Below are 12,418 nucleotides of genomic sequence, written 5' to 3'. Positions count from 1 at the left end.
GCTCATATGTAGTGTAGGATGGTTTGCTTGGATGTGTTGGGTAGCAGTGTGTCTGTGTGTGCATGTGTGTGTTCCATGTTCATGTTACCTTCGCGAGTTACTGTCGATGTTGGTAATGTGGGGTATGGGAGTCTGTTCCCAGGACTGTGTGCATCGGAACACTGTGGTTTCGGAATTCCATAGGTCTCCCATATATAGAGGTTGAAGTGCTCACATATGTGTATAACATAGACCATAGCAATCACACATTCCGGCACTACCAACCTTTATGAACAAAGGATATGGAGAGTATATGCCTATACACCATTACAAATATGTGCTATGGACATGAGCCAATGATAGTGTTACCACCTGTTCCACTTTGTGAGGGACACTCCTTCTTTGGGCGGTTGTGTCCTGACCAAATATATTAAACATGGCAAATGCCCTGGGATTGTAGGACATAATTATGTCCCATACGTAGTGTAATAGTTGCATACAATACTTATTTCTGTATCTAAAGTACCTACATGGTACAGGAAACAGGATAAGCTACTAAACTGCTACAAGAATAAGTTTATAATTAGGCAAGAAAGGAAAGTTCTATCCCTTGAACTGACTGTGGGTTTGTGTCAGCCTGTAAAATCAGATATGTGTCCCAAAAAGGACCCACTATGGACATATGAAAAGGTGGCAACCCTAGCCAAAGAGGGTCCGTCACCAACACAACTACGATGACTGCAAATACCTATGACAGAAATACACAGCTATCATGTAGCAACACGTTATTACATTCAGATGTATTACCAAAGGGATTCAAGGACTAACATCACCTGCATGCTATACAGGAACCACATAACAGTGCCTTAATGAATCACCCTGCAAATACCATTGCAGTAGTCCACAAAAGGATAGGTGTTCAAATAGGAAAAGAACGCTCTTGCACATAGCGATTATGTATAAAAGCAGTTCCTACACACCTGTATTTGCTATGCACACCCACCAACATCACCCCCATACCCAAACATATTACAATACAAACTGTAATAACATCACAAATCATTCACACACTGTACGACATTTGCAGAAGCCTTAGCATACCTTGTCAGAGACACACTAACATGGCCCTAAGTGAAATAGTGGCTGTTATACAATGGAACAGCTGCTGATGTAATAGGGTTTGTTTGCACTAATCCTGTTTCAGAGGATTGTGCGTACACCAGGATGTGTTAGCAATTAGTGAGTAACAGCACAGTATGCTACACTTGTACACCAAATCAAGGATGTCTGGTGAGCACACTGTACACCACATAACAGTTCATGCATAGCCATACGGCCTTGAGCTGGCCAAACAGCCTTGCCAGACTTAAACATCTGCAGAAGTATCAGGTACAAACAAACCCTGCATAAGTAGCACTGTTCCGAAATATAGCAGCTGTACTCACATGTAGAACTAAATCATCTAGCCATTACACACAGTCCACAGGAGTCATGAAGCTAATATATCTCTATGTGTCTCCATATAGCTGTTGAAATATATCGCAATAACACATCTAGGCCATCTCCCTCGAAAGTAAGGCAAACGGACAGCCCCTAAAAGGAGTACTCACTTATACACCACTGTTGCCATGGTATCGGCTAATGGAGTAGCTGCACAGCTGATGTGCATCCAATTAACTAGTTTGGAACAGCAATTGGTGGACAGGATACCACATGTTGCGATATGTAACTAGAAAAGGATGTGTCATCACACATTCAAACCATCCGTATATACCAGCGGAACATTACAAATAACATTGAAACACAAACCGAAAAGGATTGAATCAACTGTTAACGATACGTCGGGTTACTAATAAGGTATGTAGAACAGTCAGTATGTTTGTGTATGTAGTAGTATTCTGTAGTATTTAAAGTTCACACAATCCATATAGTGGAAACAGTTATCTTGTAGTGATGTATTGTTGATTAAGTCACGCTTGTAGTATTTGTGTGTACTGCTGTAGGTCACAAGGCAAACACCGCATACACCACAAGGGATGCTATATAAGGGCTTTGAACAGAAATACTCCCCACCAGCCGACGTCAGTGGCAGGGTTGGTCCAACAAGTATGTGCTATAACAGGGAATAGTATATGTTGATATATTGTAACTGTAGCCATATGTATGGGTGTAATACAGAGAATAACATGTGGAAGGTTGAGCCACTGTGCAAGTATGTTTTGCATTGTGGGATATTGTGCCAATAACTGTGTCATGTACATTATTGTAGGCAGATATGTGTTACAAGCTACATAGCATTACTGTAATGGTAGGCAAACATTAGTTCTGTCAATCGGCATTTACAATACACAATAACAGGATACATATATCTTTTAGTGAGCCAACAGTTTATCAGCATGATAGCAAAGTAAAATGGAAGAGCTATTTAACTATCCATGCACATAAGAAATGTAATATGTGCAAAGGTAGGTACTAGGCTGTCTTACCAAGGGTATCTGTAAGCCTAGCTAGCGTGTGTTGTATTTCACCACACCCATAGGTCGGTTCCCTGTGCCTCTGAATGGCAGAGCCAATAGTTCCCTGTGCCTCTGTCCAGCAGAGCCACTGCAGTGATCCTCGGGTACGTCTGTCTCCCATCCACATGGCAACATTTCCCTTGAAGAGTGCTTGTGAGGGGCCCTGCCTAATTTACATTGGAATCACATTCCAAAGCATAGGGAGTGTCTGGGTCAGGAATCTATCCGTTCAACACGTCCTACTCATCATTGTGGTTAGGTGTATATCCCTAGAGCATGTGGCTCTCAGGGGCTTCTGTTTAGGCATTGCATATCCAGCAATACAGGTTGGACATGGGCCTTGTATGTCAAGCAGAGATCACCTGTGAGTATGCGTTATGCAACTGAGCACAGCTGGAGTTTCATAGGTTGGGCTGCATAGGTCATCTGTTTGAGGTCAGTAATCCTCTTGATGTGGTACTGGTGTGGTCTTCCAAGCTGTTGCAGTTGTCTTGTAAGGTATATCCCAAATGGGGTGTTGTATCCTTTAATGGGTCTGATATGACATGTGTATAGTCACAATGGCCCCTCTGATTTGTATCCGAACTCATTAGAGATTAGGGGGGCCATGTAGAAGGATATTCTAACCACCTTATCATTATGTGTATCGGAGGAGAGATTGCTATCTGCTGGTGTTTCCGGATCCCATAATACCTTTTTTGTATGTAGGGGACTAGCACCTATGTGGTAGTCCGCAGGTAATTAGTTATAGCCAAAGGGGATGACTATGCACTTTTAGGCATTCAGCTTGACGCCATGATATTAACAACAGGTATCCGTCTCAGTGAGACCCTTCCAGAGGGTGTCTGTAACAGCTGGGGAAACAATTATGTCCCCTAGTTTGCAGTCGTCTGCAAACCTTTTCAGCCAAAGCCCTCCTGTGCTTGTCTGTACATCAGAGAAGTATATACCGAACATGAAGGGTCCTAGGACTGAGCCCTAGGGGATGGCAGTTGTAACTGGTATACAGTCGGACCTAGTGTATGCAACTCCTACTGTGTGTATTCTCTCCATGAGCCACTTTGCAAACCATCACATGATGTAGGGGTTAATGTTCAGGATGATGGGTATGTTGATAATAGCAGAAGGAGGAATGGTGTTGAAAGCCTATGAGAGATCTAGGTAGGTTGTGTGGCCCTCCTTACCCTCATCTAATGCCTTGGTAACTGTCTCTAAGAATCCCACCAGGTTTAGGAGGCATGGTCCGGCCATAACAATGCCAAACAGGGAGGGGTCAAAGGTTGGGAGGTACCCAACGTCTCTGACAGTGATCCATGATGTGCACCATAGCCTTGCAGACCAGGCTAGTCAGGCCTATAGGGAAATAGGTCCTGTGGTCCATTGTGGTGCCACCTTTGTGGAGTGTGATAACTGTTGCTGTGTGCTGTTTAGGGGGCACTATGCCCAATGTGAGGCTATTATTGAACATGGTGCATAGGTGAGGAGACAGTACGATCCGAAGTTCATGTAAAACACACCCTGGGATGTTGTCCAGTCCCATGGATGCTGTGATATTGCCTTCAGAGTGTGCAGCTTTGAGAGGGACCTGCCAGGATGTTGCCAATATCCATTGTTTCTGTAATGTTCATGCCTTTGCGCTGTAACTCAGAGCAGATCTGGTTATTGACATCAAGGCTCTGTGGTTGTTGTTGGTATTAGTTGCGTTAAAGTTTTCATAGCTAGCTTTGGAAGATCGTATAAGGGATCTCATCTTCTTACTGAGGCTGGCCAGGGATCTCCTCCATGCATGGTATTGTACTCTCGTTTGCAACAGTGTCTACACCTGTAGTACAATATGTTTATGGCAGAGGACCACCAGATTTGTTTAGTTAATGATGAGTATAGCATCCTGGTTCTGTTTGGGATAGCACAAGCCATGCACTCCTGTAAGTGCTTATAGAGTGCATTTGTGTAGGATTCAGCAGTTGTAACAATCCTGTCCATCTGCATGGGTGTCATGACATCCACCACGTCTGCCTTAAGAAGCATGTAGTAGGCCTTGTAGACATATTATACTGTGGTTTGCTTAATGGGGAGTAGGTGCGGGATGTGGATATCAACGGTATTCAGCACATGGTCTGATCAGACCAACGAGGAGTTGGCTTCACTTGTGGAGCACTAGTCACTCATGTTGGTAATGACTAGGTCTAGGATATTGTTGCCCCTGGTGGGTGTGCAGATATGTTGAGTCAGGGCATTGGTGTTTATGTATTCCAAAAACCGTTGAGCTAATGTGTTGGTACATAAGTTTTCCCAGTTAATGGTGGAGCAGATACAGTGAGGCTTAAATGATGAGTGTGGTGTTGTGCGACTGTGTACCTTCTCCACATGACAGTCAGGCTCAGGCTTGGTTGGAGAGACCTTTACCTCCAGTTTGGCTAGATGAGTGCATCTCTCACAGGTTGTAGTGTTGGGTGGTTGGCGGAGAGGCTTGTCTGTGTACATGAGGCAATGTGTACATTGCCTCAAGATTTACAGATTCATCAGATAGACAGGTGAGAACACTGGCAGTTGACTCTTGGACATTCCTGAATATAGAACTACATTCACCTAGATAAGTGAGGAAAGTGAGTACAACAGCTACATTACTCTACGCAAGTGAGAAAAGTATGCACAAAACCTGTTCACCCTTACCTGTAGGTGATGTGGAAGATTGAGTGCTGTAGTAATCATTAGCTTACATACTGTTTACAAGTCCTGAACAATTGCTTAGCATGAATAAGCAATCCAGATAGGGTCTTGGATAATATAAAAACATGGCCCCCTCCCCCCAACAGGTACACAAACATATATCCATGTACACCACAAGGCCCCTGTACCCACAACTATGCAGGTGCAAGCTGCACTCAGTTTGCATTGGACCTGCCCACATCACAGGTTGTATCATACACATATGGCAAAACAAGATGTTCTCCATGTACACTTCATGTAAAACATAGCTCCATGTTAGGTTGTGTACACACTGAATGGTGCGCACCAACAGGTATCACAACCCAACAAAGGGGGAGACACCACTGATAATGGGAAGTACTGCACTACTATCCTGCTGAGTCTGGTCTGCAAGTCCATGAACCTTGATCACTTAAGTGATGTCAGCAGTACAGATGTAGATGACAGTATGGTTGATGTCACACTGCATATCATAACCTTGCCAGGTCATAGGACATCATCACCCATACTGTGTTCCCCCTACACTCAGTATACTAGATGTACATTCCTATGTCACAGGAGTGTTTAGCAACAGGACTGCTGGCAGAAACAACACTACAGAAAGTGTCTGAATAATATGTGATCATCATACCAGTGGCAGCTACAGTATGTCCGGGTTAATGAATTCTGTTCCCCCTCATTGTAGTCCATACCTCACAGACAAACAGAAGGCATCTGCCTATTGAAGTATGCAAATGACTATGACCTAGGAGCAATAGCTGACTCGCATTGTCACCCCTATGTTAATAACCCTATACCCATGAACTACCACCTAGGCAGCAGTCATCATAATGGACACTTGTGTGTGAGGGATGCAGCTGGGCAGTTGTCTTTCCTGTGAAAGCTACGTCACCACACCCATCAGGGAATCATATGTGGCAACCCTAATAATAATAGGGTGCCATTCATGAATATAGAGATCATTGTCCAGCTATACAGACCACTCAAGTCACCCATATCAGATCACATATTTCCTTTAAGGGGTATTGGCCATGTGCAGATGGTCTACACCAGCCTTCCCATTCCCCATCTCCACTATGTAGGGTGATGCATACCCTGAATAAATCCATGTCCAACCGAGTGATGTCGGACATGCTACACATACTCATCCTGATCTCGAACACATACTTCATGGACATCCACCTACCACATGCTGGACAGATCCTTGTCCCATACACTTGACATTGTCCTGCCATACTATGCATTCCTGTCCGTCAAAGCTGCGCATCGCTCCCCTCTCAGACATGGTGTGATGACCGCATGGTAACGCATGGTATATGTATCATTAACCCTGTGGATCAGTAATATGGCACTGCTCCACCTGGCACGACAGAGCCGCCTGTCGGCTACTGCCAGGTAACGTTTCATCCTAGATGCATACATGGCCCATGGCATATAGCCCACTAGTTGACTTTGACTGTACATGCCATAGTTGATATCCATCTCTGCAAATTCCATCTGGCTAGCCAGTGTCCCACGTGTATCACATGTGCAACACAGGTGATAAATGGCAGGATTTTGAATCACTGTACAGTGCTGTGTAGATGTATGTGGCAGAACACATACATGTAAAACCTTATGTGAGCATGTCTGCAGGGTCATAGGTCATGTCTGTTAAGGCAGTGTAAGTCCTTATATGTGACATATACACTGCATCAAGGTTGACTGCATTAATGTGGACACATCCAGCCATGTGCTGATAGGTAGGAACACCAGTACAGGCAAACAGACATGCCCAAATCAAGACAGCAACAACATGGAGTATGAGCAATGTAATCAGGTGACACACACACACACACACATATATGGTGATAATATCCACTCAACATTGAGTGTCACATGTGTGTGACACAAACACATCAGTGTCATGTAGGTTTGCAAATACAATTATTTAAACTGAAGTAATATACACATGTATGTTCAGCTGTAGCTCTGTATGTCTATGAGGTACTGTGACCTGTCTCCATCATGTCTTCCAGGTGTGCCACGTGCAAGGCTTCCCCCTTTTACATGCTTGGAGGATGAGGCCCTCATCCTATACCTACTCAATAATCATGACATCCTGTTCAGCCATGTGCCACAGGATGCACAGCAGTGAAATGCCCTGTGGATGGAACTTTGCAGGAGGGTTAATGATGTGGGTGGCCACAAACGCACATAGCAGCAGGTGCACAGACACTGTACAGACCGCATTAGATGGGCAAAACAGCGTGCAAATGCAATTGCCAGGGAACAAGGTGCAACAGGTGGTGGACCACCAACCCAGCCCCCACTCACACGTACCGAGGAGCTACTGACCAACCTCAGAAAACCTGCAGAACCACATCCACAAGCCTTAGCCAATATTGTGGAGGTGGGTGTCTCTCAACCACTGAGCCTGGAGTTGCCTGGTAAGTCAGTACTGCACCTATAACAACTATATTCCATATAGCTGCAGGCGTCACTGTACAATATGTAATGTAACATCATATGCAAGGCATGTATACACACATGCCGCATACTATAGTATGCTACTCTGTGTATGCATACATGTCCATACACCATAGTATAGTCTAATGTACTGGTGTATGTGTTATGCACATTGCTTCCTGTAGCCTTTATACAGGGGTGGATTATGCTCATACTGCTGTGTTACTCCTATTTGGGTACCTCTGGTGTTCCGTGTCAACAGCAGCCCGTTGCAGGTGAGAGTGTTATTATTTATCAGGAACTATAATGCACAAATCTATCTGCCATGTGGCCATTCACAACATGTACACATAATGTATAGACCTGTCACAATATACAGGTCGGACTTGCAATGCATCACAATGACTATCCATGTGCCACACTTGCAAACTATGTGAATCATCTCACCGACATGAATCCTCACAAACTTTATTGCCAGATGTGTTGACAGCTGTGTATACAATGGTGGAGGTGCTGTTCACTTTAGGAATGTACAACAGATCTGATCTACACATGTGGTGAATACAAACAGTACTACACAGTGGGCTGGAGTATGGCCAGCACACAGGTTTCACTGGTGTAGATCATAGCCCTGCTATGAATGTCACACAATGTAATGTGCTATCTTGACATGTCCATGACATCTATTGGCCTGGCTGCTACACTGCCTACCTAACCTGAAAACATATCCCACATACCACCCTTTATCTGCATATCCCTGTTGTCAGTGGAGCATATATGTCATATGGGATAACACAGACATGTGAAATAGATGCCCATCAGCATAATTTGAACAACACATGTACACACATGGCCATGGAGGATGGCCGGAGACATGGAGCAACACACACACTAGAAGTTTTGTGCTTGTGTGTACATCCTGTCGTACAATGGCTACACATGGTTCGGCCATGGCCTTTATATAATGGTCATAATGTAGGTGTGGAAGCTAGACATCCTACAGGCCTGTGCACATCTTTTGTAGGTGCAACATCAATCCAGCACATAAGATGTGCAGAACATCTTGAGGGTGTTGCAACATGACAGCAGTTACCTGTACAGAATCCACATCAGGCCACAGATACAGTACATTCCCATTGTTGGTGATGGACATAAATGCCATACTAGCTCCGTGTGTGTGTGTGTGTGTGTGTGTGTGTGTGTGTGTGTGTGTATGGTACACAGATGTCATGTGGGACATGGTGTACTGACGTGTTTGCCATGTCTGCCCATAGTTGGCAGGCTGCAGCAATATGGTTGCAGATGTGCAGGGGTGTCATCCGTATACCCATCAGTAACCTGCGTCACAACTTCCACATCATGGTTTAGTGTGTATAAACCTCAGTGACGTGGGTCACATTCCACAGGATGTATGTATTGTATCTGAACACAGTCATGGCTATGAACCCTGTCTGTAACTCACACTGTATAGCACTAGAGACTCCTCATGATTCCCTGCAATGGCCATGCAGATCAGCTAAATTTGCAGTATATCTGTAGGGTGGACAGACAACACTGAATTGGTACACCATTGCCCCACTGTATATTCAACAGGACACCATTGTGTTAAACATGTATGCATGTCATTGCACACGCCAACAGATCACATGTCATACTACATGTGATTATCAAGGTTATATGCCACACATCAGGCAGGTGTACTTTTAACCTGTGCTGGTCCACATGGTGTAACACAGGGATGTATGCTAACCACTACTATGATTGTGTAATTTGCATGCCATCTGATATCACACATGCATGCTGTGTGCAACCTGGGATGTATGATAACTACCACTATTATTATCTGCGCTGCATGCCGTCTGCCATATCACATGCATGTTGCATGCCATCTGTCATATCACATGTGTGTGTGTGTGTGTGTGTGTGTGTGTCTATTGTATAGATTGTAATGTACAGTTCTTGTCTGCCCTCACAGGTGATGTAGGTGCATTGCCCTCCTGCGGTACATCAAATGTTAGTGTCCCCACAGACTCTAGCAGTGATGATGTACATATGATTGGGTCACAGGCAGAGTTGTCATGGGCTGAAACTGTGCCATTGGTTGCCATCCCATTTATATCCACCTCATCCCCACACACAGATCCCATACCTGCACATACCCCCATCACCAGTGGCCATAGAGGAAGGACAGTTGGCATGTGGTAGCTTGGAACAGGAAAGTGTGGGGGCTATGGAAGGTGTGCCTGCACACCATGGTGTCAGTCAAACTACTGGTGGTGCCCCACACAGGCACGTGGTGATTGCTTTTCGTAGGAGGACCTCTGGCCAACATGCTCCTGCATGACAGAGCACAGCAGCTGGTGTCACCAGACACATGTTTCAGGCTGCAATGGAGGCACAGGCACATGCTGAATGGTGCAACAGAGAAGATCAGAGGCTACAGAGGGCTGCTGTCCGTTCTTTAAACAACAGCATCCAGGCAATGGTAAATGCTCAACAGCAGATTGCTGATGCTTTGGATAGACGGTTGGGTGACATGGTTGTAGTCCTTGACCGTGGCATGACAATCCACAAGTGTGAGCTGTCTGTGTTGGAACATCTGGTAGGAGTGAGGCATCGGGCACATGGACATAGGCCTGCTACATCACCTGTTTCACCTCACATGCCCGTTCCCATAGTGGCGGTAGAAGCAGCAGTGCATCTGGTGCTGTGCTGTCCATACCATGACACAGCAGGCCACGTATATGTGGCCCGGGGCAGTCCCAACAGGGACACGGTTCCAGTGGACTAGTGACATCAGACAGTACCCAATCTGCACCTCTGTCTGGTCATGCCCGTGCAACCCCTGGCAGGCACAGGTCACATGCCTGTGGCCAGACACCGTGAAATGTAAAATCTCGCCTGTACAGTCTACAGCTGTCAATAATACCCCTGTGTAGGCCAGATACATGGGAGAACTGTGTGCAGACATACACGCACACACTGGGCACATATGTAGGGCACCACAACACACACATACATAACATCCACACACACCCAATTAGATCAAAGGCCCAAACCCACATACATGATGTCATCCAATGGTGCAGCCTAGGCCTCTTGCAAACATTAACACCCTGTGCATATGATGATGCCTGTGCCACATCCCTGACATCCACACCATCGGTGCAAGGACATGCTCATATGGTCTGATGCACAGGGTGAACAGACTAGGATGATATGTGTAGTTTTCAAATGTTGACGACTGTTGACAGTGAACAGATATACCATGTAGTACAGGTGTACAATACTGTTAACAGTATGTGTCTTGTGTAACAACAGTGCAGCCTAGGCCTCCGGCAAACATTAACAACCAGTGCATATGATGATGCCTGTGCTGCATCCCTGACAGCCACACCATCGGTGCAGGGACATACTCATATGGTCTGATGCACAGGCTGAACAGACTAGGATGATATGTGTAGTTTGCAAATGTTGAGGACTGTTGACAGTCAGCAGATATACCATGTAGTACAGGTGTACAATACTGTTAACAGTATGTGTCTTGTGTAACAACAGTAAATGCATGTTGGTCATGTTGTTCTGCTGTCCTTCTTCAGGTCTAATTGCACATGCCAGCTGATGTCAGTGTTTGCAGTTAAGTGTCCCATATGTCAATGTGGACTACTCACAGGTATGTATGAATATACCAGCATGCATCATGTAGCTGCCACATACCAGTTATAATGTCCCACGTTACAAACACGTCTACTGTTCCAAGAGAATGATAGCTGTGTATTAAGCTACTGTGGCCACAGACATGACATCCATAAAGGGTGACATCACAGGTACAGTTACATAGAGTGGTGAGGTAAGAGAGTGGTCTAGCTAATTACAAGGGTAGAGGCCAGTGGGAAGTGTGATGCCTCAATGGGAATCAGTAATACACCTTCCCATGACAGGATGCCAACACACAACTACACCCACACACTCAAGTATTGACACACATGTATTCAGTGACACTGTAACACACACACACACACACACACACACACACACACACACACACGGCTTCACTGACACAGTAACACACACTCGCACACAGTTGCTACTGGTGTGCTGAGGAACCCTGCCTATGTGCAAATCATTATTACAGTACTGTGCACCTACATGATGCGTCACAGAGAATACACATGTACAGGTAGTCAGTACGGCCTAAGATCAGGGACATCAACACGGATAATTGAATGCATCACCTGGATGGTGGTAGGGGTTCTATCAGTTCAGTATAGTAGCATACATCCTCACCCCAGGGACCAGTTAGCCCTACATACACACACTGTTGCATTCAGTAATTAATACACCTATGTCATGCAAATACAGATACCTCACATGTGTAAGATATATGCCCCTGCCTATGTCCTGCTTTATACATTGCAGTCTGTACAGATGTGTACACTAGTGTACAGGAGAGTGAGTAACAATTGAGATGTATTCCCCACAATACATGACAAATATGGACACACACTGAACCGCACATGCCAGTACTGTGAATCTCAGACCTGCCTAGCTCATGTTATGTACATCAGACGTACAGCAGTGCTGCACGTGTGGAATGGCACTGTGTGGGTGCATGCGACTTGGGTAATATCCCCACTCCCTTGTATCATTGATGCATGTGATATGTGTCAAAGGCCTGCCTACTGTCAGCCATGTCATCCTAGAATGACAACTGATTTGTTAAAGACCAGTGTCAAATATATGTACAGCAGCGTTCCCGCTAACAA

Source organism: Protopterus annectens, chromosome 3.part0, assembly GCF_019279795.1.
Source record: "Protopterus annectens isolate FY-2018-M chromosome 3.part0, PAN1.0, whole genome shotgun sequence".
Taxonomy (NCBI): domain Eukaryota; kingdom Metazoa; phylum Chordata; order Ceratodontiformes; family Protopteridae; genus Protopterus; species Protopterus annectens.
This window is presented reverse-complemented; position numbering follows the sequence as displayed.